The 16,434-nt window shown below is 42.1% G+C and overlaps 1 long non-coding RNA gene across 2 annotated transcripts in view; it reads right to left on the reverse strand.

The window, feature by feature from the left end:
- Positions 1–1,041: 1,041 nt before the first annotated feature.
- The window catches only part of LOC123574510 (uncharacterized), a 30,183-nt gene continuing 14,790 nt past the window's right edge, over positions 1,042–16,434 (reverse strand). For both annotated transcript variants that reach the window (XR_006699508.3, XR_010585204.2), the window contains exons 2-3: positions 7,165–7,353; positions 1,042–4,074 (exon numbers count right to left, since the gene is read on the reverse strand). This is a non-coding gene — a long non-coding RNA (uncharacterized lncRNA). The remainder of the gene's footprint in view (positions 4,075–7,164; positions 7,354–16,434) is intronic.

Below are 16,434 nucleotides of genomic sequence, written 5' to 3' on the forward strand. Positions count from 1 at the left end.
GTCCCATGAAGTAGCAACAATAATTGTCTGCTTTTAATACATTGAAAGCCAGTGCTCAGAGAGCTTGAGATAACTTGCCAAGGGTCACAGAACTAGAAAGTAGTTAAAGTAGGACACAAAGTCAAGTACCTAGGTTTTCAAAGCCCATGATCTTAATCGTCATTCCAAGATGCCTTTCCTGTGCATGCTGTTTAAGTTGAATGGAAATTGGCCATGGGCATCAGAGCTGAGTTGGCTGCTTTTGTGAGCCTGGTCTTATTCTTGATGTCAAGAATGTATGTCTCTCATTCTCTTGAAAGCAGAGGATGGGCTGTCTTTGTACCCCACAGAATGCCTAGCAAAGAGCATGCTGCACAGAAGATCTTCAATAAATGTGTGCCTCTGCTCTCTACAAGGTTAATGAACCACAACATAAGGAAGAAAAGGAATGGTCAATCTGCCTATACTGGTTGATGCAGCCTTCCCCAAGTACCCACCCACACACTGCCTTCACTGGCCCCCCAACCAGCCACTCTGCCCAGAGTTCTTCTTGGTGGGTCCTAGCATCCTTTGGGAGTGAAGGCCCCTTTTTTCCCTCTCTGAGATTGATGGTGATGGTAGAGAGAAGGAACTAGAGGTTTCTGATGGAATTTCCATCTTGAAGATAAGATAGAAAGGAAGAAATATTCCTAGTGAGTCCAATTATCTCAGGAAATAAGACAGATGTCTTTTCCTCTGGTCTTCCCCCTCCATTCTTCTGAACCCAGCTGCACCACAGCATCTCAGGCCCCTATTTTTTCCAGTCTGTGAAGCTCAGAAGCAGCAGTGTTCAGATTCTAGTTCTACTGTTCTGGCTTCGGGAAGCAGAGGCTGAGGCCTATCCTCCCAATCCCTTCTCAAATCCATCCCCTAGGCTGCATCAGAATGAAGCAATTCAATTGCATGCAGGTAAACTTCTCTTGGTGCATGATTTAATTTTTTTTTGGTAACCCTGAAAACGGCATTTCACTCAGGATATGTTATCAGTGAGCTCTCTGAGCAAATAATACACTAAAAACAAAATAAATAAAATAATGTTCTTTTTGTATACATTTGGCACAAGTGAAGACCCCTTCCTGTGTGGGTGCTTAGCTGAATTATTTTTGCCTACTGGCATTCCTGTCCCTAGAATGAGCAAGGCTGCACAGCTTGTCGAATATGAGGAGGTCAGGCTCCATCATCTGGTGGATACACGTGGCTCTCTCTTCTCCCTCAGGTGGATGAAATGCAACTTACATAATAAAAATGGAAGCATTTCAGGCAATATGACAGAGCCATGTGTAGATGAAGAAGGATTTTCAGCACCTCTGTAGGAAATTGGAATTGGCTAATGGTTCCTCAGTATATGAAGAGAACTGACTTCATCATCCTCAGGAAAGTTTCCAGTGCTACAGGAATTCAAGCTTTACAGCTCTGCTTCTACAACTGTCAGGAGCCTCTTGGGGGATGGCAAGTACAGAAAAGACTGAAGAAAGACATATTCCAGTCACCCCCAAGTTCATTTCCACTTCAGGCTGAGGGCCTGCCGGCCCAGGGGAAGCTCTGTCTCTTCCAATTTGGTGTGAATTGAGACCATCCATCCCGGTCGAGCTGCATTCTAGGCTTTTTTCTTGCTGATGTCAAAAGGCTGAATGTGGACTTCAGGACGGCTTGAGGGCTGTCTCGCCTGCTAACACTGATTTTATGATATGCTAAACATAACATTCAATAGCTATTACTTCCACTGTCAGAGAAACAACTTGAGCTATCTATCTTCCTCCTCAGACTATATTACATTTCTCCCTGCAAATGACAACGCATTATAATATCTTTTATTATAATATTACTTATTTATCGCCAAAGGTTTTCCAGCATTAATGCTGAGGGCTCTCATTCTTTATCTGCTTTTTGGTTTGTTTGTTATGAATGTCACATTTTATTTATCAAGATGGGCTCTGTTCAGAATTTGTGGAGCCATAGTCTTCTGATTTACTTCTTATGCAAACCTGAGCTTTTATCTCATTAGATTTCTCAGCACGTAATGAGCACAGGATGGACAAAGTGTTCTACATTTTTATTTTTTTGAGACAGAGTTTCACTCTTGTTGCCCAAGCTGGAGTGTACTGGCGCTATCTCGGCTCACCACAACCTCTGCCTCCTGGGTTCAAGTGATTCTCCTGCCTCAGCCTCCCGATTAACTGGGATTACAGGTGCACGCCACCATGCCCAGCTAATTTTTTGTGTTTTTAGTAGAAATGGGGTTTCACCATGTTAGCCAGGCTGGTCTCAAACGCCTGCCCTCAGGTGATCCGCCAACCTCAGCATCCCAAAGTACTGGGATTACAGGCGTGAGCCACCGTGCCTGGCCTCTACTTTCTTGCTTTGTCAAAGGACCCAAAGGGAAAGCATCAGGATTTAGGATTATGGCCCTTGAACCTTGAAAATGAGTTCCTGGGGTCATCTGTGCCAGTGTCCCCCTCTCTTAAGACAGGACTTTAACCTTGATAGTCCCATTTTAGCAAGAACTCTGCCGAAGGAGCTCCCGTAATAGTTCTTGGTATCTTGTTCCACAGTTTAGCAGCCTTCCTTCTGAGAAGCTCTTCCTCCACATCCCCCTCTAAATTAAAGCTATTTCCTTAAGTCCAGTCAAAAATGTGATATTCTGCTGAGACATTATTTCTCTAAGAAGGGTACTGGAAACCCCAATATAGAAAATCTCTTAAATGGCATACACACTTGGAGGCAGTTATTTGTTTTACAATAAAACCAAAAACCTAAAATCATGCTTCCTTGAAGAATATCTTCTTTAGTTCTCTTAAGTGACTATGTATACATCATTAATGACTAGACAGAAAAGCTTTTATTTTATTTTTTTCTTTTTCCTCTGTTAGGAGTAGGTAGATGTGCAGGCAGAGAAGATGAATTAAAGTGCCAGCAAACTAATGCTTACTGAAAGTTTGACAGAATTGCTGATATGGTCCTTGGAAAAACTAGAGATATCCTTACATTGATACATTGGTATAAAAACATCAATTTGCGTTCCACTTTGCTGGAAAGAAATGGGGTTCAATTGTACTTGAGAGTGAACCTTTGCCCTAAATTTCTCTAGAAATTTCTCTAGCACCTAAAATCTAATGGAGGCTGAACCCCCAGTTAAGTCTGGCCTTGGACAAGTGGATAAATGAGGGATATAAGAGTTGTTTACTCCCCTGAATGACGCTCTTTTTCCGTTGTAAAGTGACCCCATCCTATCCTGTCTTTTCTCACCTGGGCACCCAGTACTAAAATAATGGTAACTTTTTCTGTCCTGTTCCAAAGATGATATCTGAGAGGCTAATGGTTGATCAAAGCCTGAGGCATTACTCCCTCCCAGGCTGGTTTACATTTTAATAGCAGACTATGGGAAAGGAACATTATTATTCAAAGAATGATACTATCATAGTGGAAATTCAGACATCATAGAGAACTGATGGAGGATATACTTAGACTAGGGCCGGAAGCTGAAGGTACTCTTAATCACTCCTTGTCAGGGACTCAAATCCTTCTGTCCACGAGACCACATCAAAATGTCCAGTTGAGCAATCCTTCCTGCACGTCATGTATTGAGGCCATCCCTTCTTTGGCACCATGCCAATCACAGGAGAAAGGCAAAATGCAACACCTTGGCCAATGCAGAGGAGTATGTTGAACATCCACACAAAACAAGACACCATGTATTTTCAGCTGTTTTCCCCAAAACGGGTGCTAATGAGATGAAAGGCTTGCCCCTGATTGGAAGAATGTGTTGGAAGGCTTGTAGTTTCCATTCTTATACCCTGGCCTGCCCACCATCCTCACAAGAAGAGAAAATGGTGCAGCTGAGAAGTTCTGCCTTATCATGGTGGGAAAGGAGGAGTGGTTTCAGTGGGACGTGGCGGATTGTAACTTCTTGGGTACTGTCAGAAACTCATATTCCAGTCTCAGAGTCCTGCACTCTGCATTCAGCCCTTAAGCTAGCAAGGCACCAAGGATGTTAGCAGGCTCTGTGAATTATTCACAATGCAGAGGGACTCTTCCTAGAGCAGTGTAGGCTTGTTTCTGAAATACAAAATGCAAGATTGGCAAAGTAGAAAAAGAGGATATTGAGACTATATATTTTGTTAGACTCGTTGGCCTGTCCTACATCTGACTCTTTGGTGTTGTGCCTGCCCCCACCAACCCCCAAAAAAGATGATGAGTTGAAAACAAGGGCCCTATATCCAGATGAACAGTTACCTTGAATTTCCCTCTTCCCCCATTTTCCAACAGTCCAACTTCTATCCTTTCTCCTCCTGTCTATTAAAATAAGTTTGGTTGGTTTGGGTAGATTTGCTATCTCAAACTACCTCTGAGCCTCCTTTTTAATCTTGGAGAAAGGACAACAGATCTAGTCATCTCATTTTTTATGAATCTTGGGCATTTCTGCAGTGACCATAGCCACCAGATGAGTAAACTCTTCCTCCTTGACACTATTGTCTCAATTGATGGGCTGAGTTCTAGATGTCTCCAAAAGACTACACTGCTGGAAGACTGGTCATCTTTTTAGTACATTAAGACAAAAACAATCATTTATGAGCTGTGGTTTGTGAAATGGTGCAATAACTATTTGCACATTGTTTTCTATTGATCTATAGACCAATAAACTGAGCTCTCCGAAGCTATTGGTGAGTTCTATGGGGATGGAAAGGAAGATCCCCCTAAATGCCTTACCCTCTTGGTATCTAAGTCCAGCTGTGGTATAGTCTATCTGATTCTTTTGAAATTTTTTTTGCCAGGTAAGTTATTTACCCCTGTTATTTATTAGAGGTGCCTCTTGCAATGCTAATTTGCTTCTTCAAAACCATGTAGTTGATGACTTTTAGGGGAATGAGATTGACAGAGTGTAGGGGATGTAATCACCCCAATCCACTTTATCCTCTTAGTGTCATGGCTCTCAGCAAACTTTTTTTAGTGTCAAGTCCCAAGGGAGAAAATCAATGAAATGGTCTCTACCCTGGTCCAAATAACTCCAGATCCCACTGATCTCCCTTTCCAAGTACCTGCTTCCCCAAGTAACTAATTAGGATGGGACTTTTTTTAATACCCACCTCTCCTTCTGCTGCCGCAGATTCAATTCATGTTTTCAATATGTATACATATATTTGCCTGGATGACTAGAAGAGCCCCCTGGCTGTTTCCCACCCCTGCCTCCAGTCTTACACTTCTTCAGTTCATCTGCTATAATTTAGGCACAGCAACTGTTCCAAAATGTGAATCTGATCATTTCAGTTTCTTGCTTAAAATTCTCTTCATTTGTCTTAGGATAAAATCTAAGTTCTTTGCAAGCCACAAAAGACTGTTTATGGGTCTTGATCTCACCTTTTACCATCATCCCCATTGGAATTCCATGCTACTGAGAGCACCCATCCCTCACCGGGGATTCCTTTCACATGCTCTTCCACCTTTTTGGAATATTCTCTCTGAAACCATCTAGTCTTTTGTGGTTAACTTCTATTCACCCTTTAGGATTCACCTGAGAGATTTCCTTTATCTTGAGGCCATTTACAGTTAACTGCTATGGATTAGGTTAGAGCTAGCTATCCATTGTGGGGGTGCCCAACAACCTTTGGGTTTGTTTCTGACAGAGCAGTACCTCCCTTTGTTTGTGTTTTCTGTTTGCTTGCATTTTTGTCTACAGACATTAAGTTCTTGAGGCAAGGACTGTGTCTTAGTCATCCTTCTAACTTGGGTACTTGATCAATAGACTAGAAGATTAGCAAATACTGGGTGAATAAATGCTTGACCTATGTCAATATAGGTTAATTGCACCCAATTAAGTTCCTCCCTCCCTTGCTTCCTTCCTTCTTCCATTCTTCTTTTCTTCCTTTCCTCCTTCCTCCTACCCCACTTTATTTCTCTTCTCTCTCTTATGGTTTGGAAGGTTTTTAAAATTTATTTTATTTTATTTTTTTAGTCCTACATATGGTGTTATACTGGGCTTATCAATGGATCATTTTTGGATGAATATAATCCCTGTTATTTCTTCCAGGTAACCCTGGTTAGAATTAGAGACTTCCACTGCCCCCTCCCAGATTTTTCTACTCTTATCATCATCATATATGTATACATATGTGTGTGTGTGTGTATATATGTATATATACAGTTACCAGCTTCTAAATCAAAGACTCTTAATTTTTGTAGTTCACTTTCCTGTCACACACTCCTACAAGGTGCTTAACCAAAAGTTCCATTAGAACTAGCTGGGCTCCATAGAAGAATATAATATATATTATGTATGTATTATGCACATACATATATCTGCTACATATATATTATATATAGATATACAGACACACAAACATACATACACACACACACACACACACACACAACTATGTTAATATCATGTCATGGCCAAGAGAGTCCTGTTCTCCGTCACATTCGTTTCCAGTGGAGTGGTGCAAAGTGGTGAAGATAAGGGATAGGGAAGTAGAAATGAGCCCCAAATGCTACATTCCCTAGTCTAGTAGGGTTTCATTATTTCCTCTCTCAATTCCCCTTACCTCTGATGCTGGGACATCCCCAGAGTCTTTGGTAGTCATTAGCCTTGTCCATTAAATATTTTCCAGACACATGATAGGACTGCACTTACTTGCCTAAATAGAAGCAGAAGGCCCACTTTCAGACAAACACTCCTAGAGCAGAGAAGTGATTCACCACTCTCAGAAGGCAGCTGCTTCATCAGCTTGGTCCCAGAGTGAGGACAATGATGAGCAAGCAATGACAAACAGGAAGAGAGGAAGGGACAAGCTTAATTGGGTGCAATTAGCTTACACTGACATAGGTCAGGCATTTATTCACCCACCATCTTCTACTGCCATGCACTAGGGTTGTGAGATAGAGCTTCATTATGTTAAGTCACTAAGATTTGCAGGTTATTTGTTACCACAACATAATCTAGTCTTCCTTGACTGATGCAGAGCCACTGAAATATAGTTTCCTCCTCACTAAATCCTCCTAGTGGGGATTCCACAGGTAAAGGTGGCCATGACATGATATTAATATAGATATATGTACATATATGTATGTGTTTATATATATATTTCCCTGTTGCTCCTGCTGCCCTGAATTAACCTCTGTGGGTGGGGAGACATGGTTCTTCATCCTTACCTGATTTGTTCCTGACACTCTTATCAGTTGGAGCTTGAACCATTGCTTCGCCACCATGTCCACCACTTCCTTTGGGGAACAGCTCCTGCCTCACCAGCTTTGAATGCAGGCAGGCTTCCTGCAGCATGAAGAAAGTCCATCTGTAGTAGAAGTGGGTGCTGTCAACACACACAGCAGCAGAGACAAGAGCTATGGAGAGAGAGAAACCTGACAGTTTTGTGAGCTAATAAATCTCTCCCAGTTCTTAAACTAATCTCAGGTGTTTATCTGACAGTTGTAACAAAAATAATTCTTGATAATTCATCCAGTAATATTAAATCTTCTTTCTCTGAGTGATCCTGCTTTCCTAGTTTTCTTCCCTTTATGCTGTGGTGGCAAGTATACAAGTGAATCCAGGTCCTTGGTCATGATCTTCCTGGTAAACAGGCACTCAGCTCTGAGAGCCTCAGGGCTATACAACCATTAGCTTCTCTTAGCCAGAGGTCAGATACATACCCACTTCATCTTCCTGAAGACAGCTGGAACCAAAGTAAGTAAAAAGACCTCTGAGCACATAAAATGCAGTCCATACAACTCATACTCAACCTCCTGAATATTACTCTAAGGATTATCTATTCATAAAACCTCAGAGTTAATTTCCTCTCATTGTACTTAAGATGATAATACTTTCTCAATTTTCTTCTACCTTAGAATAGAAGTAGTCAATTCGAAAGGATGAGGAGGGAGTGCTTTTCCTCTTAGTGGTGGAAAGTGACACTGGCTAGTCCATCAAAGGAGAGTCAGAAAAACTACAAATGACAAGCAAAATGCCTCAAGACTGGGGTCATAAGATGTTAGAAAAACAGTGTTTTATATAACTAATGCTCTTCGTATCTCACTGCACATCATTGCTTTTACAGCTCTGTACACAAGAAGATGCTACTAGTGGTGACCCTAAGTCAATATAATGTTAAATTATCTTTGGGATATTTGGTTTATTAAGGCAGGGGGCTGTTTAAGTTAATTAAAAAATATGATATGATGAATTGTTTCAAATGCTTGGCATTCAAAGAGTTAAATCCCCATTTTTTTCCCCTGGCAAATTTATTTATGTAGAACATCCCTTTCTTTGATACTGCTGAGTCCACGAAGTGAACTGTATTGTTTATCAATATAAATAATTTACAGTACAGACATATTTATCTTGTTTGTGTGCACACTCTTTAGTATGAGATAATGTTTGTGGATGTGTTTTTTAATCGGTAGAATACAATACAATGTTCTTTATCATCGTACTCCCTGGAAGTCCTGAATGACATTGATATTCATTGGCTTCTTCTTCCTTAGGAATCCCTGGATGAGCCATTCTCAATGTTTAGTGTACATAAAGTTCTGCTGGGAAGCTCGTTGAGAGTGCAGATTCCCAAGTCTCATTCTTAGTTATACTGATTTAACGGATCTGGGGTAGAATCCAGAAACCTGGATTTTAAATAAGGACCACCCCCCTCCCCTGCCCTGCTGTTCCAAGTGATTTTCACACAGGCAGTCCAAAGTCTAACATTTTACAAAATACAGCTCTCTGCTGGTCTACAGCCCACAACTGCCCTGGGATGGCTCCCTTTTTCCCACTGGACTTGAAAGGAAATCTTCCCTCCTATACAGTGTCTCAGTCAGAACCCAGACCTGAGTCATTGAACAGAGGGTGGAAATCATAAAATAAAATAGAATCTGGTTGAGGTGACTGGAATAAGTTGGAGAAAAAAAAAATAAAGACTTCCTAAGTCAAGTTTTAGGTGGTGGTATAATTAGAATTATTATCCATTATTTATGTGGCAGATGATGTTCATGAGGTGCTTGATGACTCTGTCTTAATAGGCAGTGGTTCTGCTGAAGGAGAAGGTGACATTGGCCTGTTCTTTCTCCCCGCTGCCTCCCTCCCGCTGTCTCTATTCTTCTACTGAGCCCAGCTAGCTCTAATGGCAGTTTTGGTTCAGCACCGTGCAGGAGTGTGTGATAGAAAAGCGAAGTACAAAATTAAGAGCCTTTGATTTAGCAACTGGTGACCATCTTTGTCTAATGTGTCAGTTGTTTGATAATACTCATGGCCATTCCTTGACCACCATCTCTGTGTTGGACATTTGTCATCTATGATCTCATTAAATACTCATAACAGCCTTTCAAGTAGACTTTATCTCTTTAAAGATGAGGAAACTCAGGTTCAAAGAGGTTAAGTGACCAGCCCATGGCAACACAGCGAATAAATAGTGCAACCAGGTGATCTGAGTCTAACACGCAGCACCTTTCCACTACTTGTCCCCAAGAGCCCTCAAAGGGAAGAGCACATTAGGGCTCTTGTGTCTCTGTAAGTCATCCTGGGTCTCGTTAGTGCTTTGCCCTTATTATGGTCAATAGTGACCCTTGCCCTCTCTTGCCAGGTTCATTTAGTCTTCTCTGCTTTTTCCCAGTGTCACAGCCTAGATTGCTCTATAAAGGGGCACTTTTGGTAGAGCAGGGATCAGTCTTAACCTGAAGCTTTCTGAGAACAAAAAGCACTGGGTACATGTCATCCTTCCTCTGTCAATGAACCCCATTAGCTTTGCTGTTGCCTTTGCTATGACTAATATTTTTTCCTTCTTTCACCTGAATATAGCCTTTCGAAAAGTCATGACCTATTATGTAAGGCTGGCATGTCCTAGGAGAAAGAGAAAACACAAAGTTAAGCATAGTCTGTCAAAATCAGGGGCAACTGGGCTTGAAAAAGCCTTGCTCTTCAGGGGCAGTGATATCCCAGTTTAGTGTAGTGAAAGTCATCGTGCCCAGTGTCCTCTAACAATCTGACTTTAATGGGGTTACTATAGCTGGGGTAAAGCATTTTATATGGAACCAGGTTTACATTATCCTACTCTTTAGAGATCTTGCTTGCAATGCTGTTCAAATCCTTTAATCCATAAATAGGATTCCAGACAGCACTGGGCTCCCTTCCAAAACTGTAATCTTCCAGTATATGAATTATTACCAAAAGATTAGGGTGTTTCTAGTAATAACATTTCAAATAAATCAGCTTTCATGGAGGAACAACAAACTAATATTGGAAATAACAATATAAAGACATTTATATAGCCACTTGCTAGAATAACTTCCCTAACCAGGGGCTTCTTTTCTCATTTACATTCATTCTGTTCGAAAAGTCTTTTTTCAGTTATTGTCAGCTGCTGGCTTTAGCCTTAGAGCATGCCACATGTTCCCTTGCCCTGGGACTCTTTGATGCCTGTGAAATCAGCAGTTCTATTTACCTAGGGATGGTCAGAGATATTGGCTACTGTCCCCAGAAGCTCTAGGTCCCTTTGGACTTTCTCTTTGACTCTGAAGAAGTGTGTAGGAAAAGCTATATTTACATTTCAGGCTGGAAAATACTCTTTCGGGGCTTCATATCAAAGATTATAAATGAGATTGTGATGTAGAAGAGAGAGTTCCTTGCATGGCTTTAGGGATTGAGTCCTTTTTGGTGGCACAGAGATCTGTTGACAGTAAAGATTTACTCGGCATGTACACACCATGGTGATGACCCCAAGGCTGTGTGATGTGAGCTGAGAGGGCCTGCCTTATCACCTTGATGAATTCTGACTTCATCGCTCACCAGTCTTAGGAACACTGGGCAAATTTCTTCACTTCTTTGTTCCTCTATTTTCTCATCCATAAAATGGGGATATTTACTACCCTATGGGGTTATTGAAGTTAAATGAAGTATCAGAGGTAAAGTCAGAGCTCCATACTATGAGTTTTTTCCTCCCCTTTTTACTGTTCTTTTAAACCATTAGAGTTCATGGTGATATGGCTGATAGATAGTGAGGGGCTTCACTCTCTTAGCCACAGATGGCTACTTTGAGAAATCCCTCCGGAACACCCATTTTTGTGACTCATGTCTGCGACCTTGAGTGAGTTGTCACACTTTTGGATCTCCACTGCATCTTCTATTAGAGAAAGTACCTAGCTCCTTTCTAACTTGGTAGGTGAGAAGGCAGTAAAGTCAGTATTCATATATGAGCTCACATTTTAAGGAGACATTTCATAGTCATGGAATTTTAATGCTAGTAGAGATTATCTAGGAAGAAGAGTAATTAGCATTTCTTAAAAGTACTCACTATGTTCAAAGTAATTTATATGCTTTGCCATATTTAATCTTAACAACCTCATTAGGGAGGTGGAGTTATGCCCAGTTTACAGATGTGGAAACTGAGGCTTAAAGAGTCACTTTTAGTTAATTTACTCCGGATTGTACAGCTAAAATGTGGTGGAGACAGACCTCAAAAATTATATAACTCCAAAGTCTTCCTATTGCACTGTTTTTACCCTCCATGATTCTTATTTTACAGATGACCAAAAGAACTGGGACTTAAATCATTTGTCCATGGACTTAGCTGGTTAGTGAAAAATGCAGGACTAGAACCTGAGTTTCCTGATGCTATTCCTGTGCACCAGCTCCCCTCCCAGCCCTGAGAATTGGTATACATTGTCTAACCTCACCACCCGTCTTATATTATTATTTCAAAGATGCTTTGTTTTCATTTTTGGTGGCTTTTCTATAGACACAGGCTCCTGACATTTTAGTTCTAAGACTCTCTTCTTATATGAAAAGGTTGGAATAGTTGATTTCTTTGGTTCCTGCTAGCTCAAAAATTCTATTATTCCTATGACCCTCCATTCCCCATAGTAGTTAATGATCTGTAAAGAAACACTTAAATGCACCGGTTTACTACCTTCTCACTCTGCAACCTAGAGGGAAGCCAGCTATTATTTTTTTTCTTCAAAAGGGAGATCTGAGACCCACATTGCTTGAGCAACTAACTCAAGGACATAGCTCATCAGTGGCTGAGCCAGGCCTGGAATGCTCGAAGGAGATTGTGTTTTCTTCACCTGTTAACCTCAACCCTTAGCAGAGGGGCTGGGACATAGTGTGTGCTTGTTTACAGTAGAATAAATATGCTTGTGCATTAATGAGCCATGAGTGAAGTTGAACCCAGGCTTCCTAACTCCCAGTATAGGCTTCCATTAGCAGCTCTTCCTCCAAACCTTTCGTAATGAAGGAAATTTGCCTGTTTGCTAAGTGATTCATATGTTGGGTTTCCTAAAAGCAAAGTGGCCCCACAGAGTACATTTCAAAAAGTGGAGGTTTTATTTGTTATTTGCAGATCACTGGGGTGGCAGGTCTGAATTCAGACCTGGGAGGATAGATGAGTGAATTTGCACACACCACTCCAATCTACTCCTACTCTGTCAATTTAAGGCAGCATTATTATATTATTAATGGGATGGGAGAGGGGATGCCTGGAGAAGAGAGATTTGTGAAATGTCTCTTCAGATTAAAGGAGCTTTGAAATGGAAAGCATTAGCCCTCTGATTAACTGAGCCCTGCAGTTTACATTTTGGACTTTAAAATAAAAGTGAAAAGAGAAAAAACACCACTGTGTTTTTGGAAGCTTGTGCCATTTTTTTTTTTCTTTCCCTTTCCAGCCTTCCGCTTAGCTGCCCCGAAAGGCAGGCGATGATGAATGGCGCCTACTACAAAAGAAAGCCGGCGGGCACACATGGGCCCGATGTTGTTTCTGTCAGGGCAGCTCAAAGGGAAGGCCGCACCACACGGTGAGTTCCCCCTTTTCTCCCTAAACAAATGTTGTTTTTACTGAAGTGGGGCCGTTCTGATTTAATTACAGGGGGAAAGAGAAAGACACCGTCCATTCTTCTGCTCCATGGAGAAGAGACATTGGCAGGCTTGGGTGGGATGAGAACCAGAATGCACCAGTCCTCAGGGCCCCTGGCTCAATTACTCTTTCTGCCTTGGTTTCCCCATCTGTCAAAACCAAAACAAAGCTTTCCTAGCTGTCTCAGGGGGTGTGGAGGGACTGCTTTTATAAATTAATCTGATGACACGAAGTGTGGGAAAGGGGAGAAAGGGGGATGAGAGGGTCTGTGCCAACCAGCGGCGATGACTTCATACATTTGTTTTCTGTCAGTATGAGAGGTGGGAACAGGGCTGGGTAAATGACAAGGGCTGAGACATATTTTTCCTTGGGGAGTTTTTGGAATAGACCAGGTGCCACTCTTCATTTCCCCACACACAGGCAAAGATACTATTGTTTAGATGATATTTAAAATCATGAAGGCAGAGGAGTGGACTTGACCTCCAGAAGACCTTTCTCAGATCAGGATTCTGGGACACAGATTTTCGCAAGCAAGCCTGTGCTCTGGGCGCCGAAGACAATGCATCTTCGTTGAAAGGCACTCCATCCTTCTCCCAGCTTGCAGCATAAGGCTGGTTCCACTCATTAGCAGGCAGGCCCGTTTCTCAGGCGCTGGCCTGCTCTTCTTAAGCAACTATTGTCTCCTTTCCTATTCAGCTGTCAGCTCATTCCCTATGATGCTGCTGACTTTCAGCCTGAAAAGGGTCTTTTCCCTGCTGGGCAGTGAGGCAAGCTCCACCCAAGGGGTTGCAGCCCCTCCTCTCTGCTTTGGAGAAAGAGCCGGCATCCTCCTAATACTATCCAGTGATCTTGGCTGGCCCCAGCCCAGTGAAAATAAGGAGCTGTGAAGACAAGTACATTAATAACTCTTATTCATATTTCTAGACACCTCTATAGTTGGGTAGACAGGTTATGTGGAGGCAAAATATATTAGTTTAGGAGTAGAAAACATGAAACACGTTGACAAATTCACCAAGGGTCAAATGAACCATGCATTTATTTTTAGAGATTAGGCAAAACCCCAAAGATTCCATGCAGTGTTACTTGGGAGAAGTACTAAGGCTAAAAGGCCAGATACTGAGGTTCTTGTTTTCATTCTGGAACTGACCAGTTAGTTTATCTGAGTCCAACATGTTGCAAGGCTAGTGACTGATGGCAAATCGCTTGGCCAGAGGGTGAGCCTAATGCCTCTCTGTACCAGCCTAAAAACAGATCTACTCATAGACGTATTGTGTTTTATGGTACATAAAAGAGCAGCAGTCTTAAATTTGGGAAATTGTATTATTCCCTAGACACACTTCTCACTAGTTTGCCTTCTGGATTCAAATTTATATTAAAATAGATTGAGAAAAGACGAAGCAGAAAAAAAAATTGTAATTCTTTTTTTTTTTTTTTTTTTTTTTTGCAGCAGGGTCTTGCTCTGTTGCCCAGGCTATAGTGCAGTAGTATGAACATAGCTCATTGTAACCTTGAACTCTTGGGCTTGAGATCCTCCCACCTCAGCCTGCTGAGTAGTTGGGACTGCAGGTGCATGCCACCACACCCAGCTAATTTTTAAAAAAAAAAATTGTGTAGAGACAAGGTCTCACTTTGCTCCCCAGGCTGGTCTCGAACTCCTGGCCTCAAGTAATCCTGCCTGGCCTCACAAAGTGTTGGGATTACAGGCCTGAGCCACTGTGCCTGGCTTTGTAATTCTATATAAACTGGAGTTTTAGTGATCATTATTGAGAAAATATTTCCAAAAATTGAAAAATAATACATTGCAACCCCCAAAGCAGTGGTCTTTCTCTTTGCTCCTGAGATGGCTCTGTGTAAACCTCGTTTGGAATGCCCTGGACAGGACAGACTGGCTGCAGCATTGCTATGGCATCTGTCCTGGGCTTGCTGGTGGTGGAGGCAGGCAAAATCCTGGCTTGGGGAAGATAGAAAGGTGAAAAGTTCATGATGTACTTGAAGCTGAAACAATGAAAATTGTATATCCATTAGAGGGAAGAGAAGAGGGAATTTCTAAAATTGCTAACGGGACTAATTTGCCCGTTTTCCCTTGAGAGGCAGGTTCATCCCACACTTCAGGATGTTATGGATCTCTTGCAGTTTCCTGCTGTCTTATGAATTTTCTGTCACGTGGCATCTCTTTTCTCCCTTGCTTTATTCTTTGGCATCCCTTTTTTCCTCCTCAGGCTTTCAGATAATCAGCCCCATGATGCCAGGTGACTTGCTCCCGTTCAGCATCATTGAGTCTTCACATTCACTTGCAACTTGGGGCCCTTCAGAGTTGGCCAAGCCTGGTAATTAAAATGTCCTCTTCATCTTTAATTGCTTCATTTAACATCTAGTGCAATGGTTTAGGAGGGCATGTGCCCTCTGCAACGATCTGGTGTGCCCTGGATAACTGACAAGCAGCACTTCTTGCCCCTGGCTCAGGAAGATTAGTCTGTTTGGGGACTGGGCATCTTCAAATTCCAGCCATCCTTTGACCCACTGTGCTTTCTCACTTGCTTGGGAAATGTAATTTTAATTTCCTCTGCCTTCCTGGGTGTCAAGTGGGGACCGTGTCCACCCCACCCTCACATACAGAGAGGATATTACATCTCCCTGGAACCTTATCATTGCACAGACCACACACTCTTACCTGAGTCAGGTGCAAGAGAGTGGGGAGAAGCTCAGGGCTGGGTGGGAAAAATCTGAGTCTGAGTCGTAGCTCTGCCAGTTCCTAATAGGGACGTGGGGACCAGGTCCTTGCTGCGCTCCCTAAAGCCTCACTCTCCTTTCTTGCAAATGCTGCAGTGACACCCACACTACCGGGTTACTGGGGGGACTAGATGAGGCAAGTGAGAGAAGTTAGGTAATGCCTTAAACAAATGAAAAAAAATGTAAGTTAAGATTGTGGCACAGAGGCCATCTGGGATCATGAGTGTGACTAAAAGAGATGGCCTCTCCCTTGTATCCTTTAAGCATGGCTGTGGGAGGGAGGGCGGAAGAATCAGACATCAGTTGAGTATGGCAGCAGGGGATGATGATGCTTACGGGGGAATGCTACTGCAGGTAGCCTCAAGGTCATGATTCTTTGCCTCCACTTCTCTACATTGATTCTCCTAAAGAAAGTTAGTTGGGTGGCAGGGCCAGGCCCCTTCCTGCCAGAGGGATTTCATGGTGCCACCGGAAATCATGGATGGGGTGGCAGAAATAGTGAGCAGTATCTCTTGCTGATAATTTAAAGAATTGGTCAATGTGGAAAGATAGGATTATGTTTTCTGAAATAATTTCGTATGTTTAAGTCCCTTGGAGAAAGTCTAGCAAAGTGGTTGAGCATTCCTGGGAGCAGAGAAAATTATGTTGGTATTACTAAGACTTCTCCATGCTGAAAGTGTAGAAAAAAGGTAAAAAGTATTGCCATGTCCCTCTGAAATTTTAAATGAGCTTAACAATACTTTGAATTGAGCAACTTTTACCTCTTAAGCATGAAAAAATATTAGAGCTTCCTTTTGTAGAACGTGTGTGTGTTTGTGTGTATTCCTATGTGTACTTGTGCACATTTGGATGAATGGGATAT

Source organism: Macaca fascicularis, chromosome 1 (assembly GCF_037993035.2).
Source record: "Macaca fascicularis isolate 582-1 chromosome 1, T2T-MFA8v1.1".
Taxonomy (NCBI): Eukaryota; Metazoa; Chordata; class Mammalia; order Primates; family Cercopithecidae; genus Macaca; species Macaca fascicularis.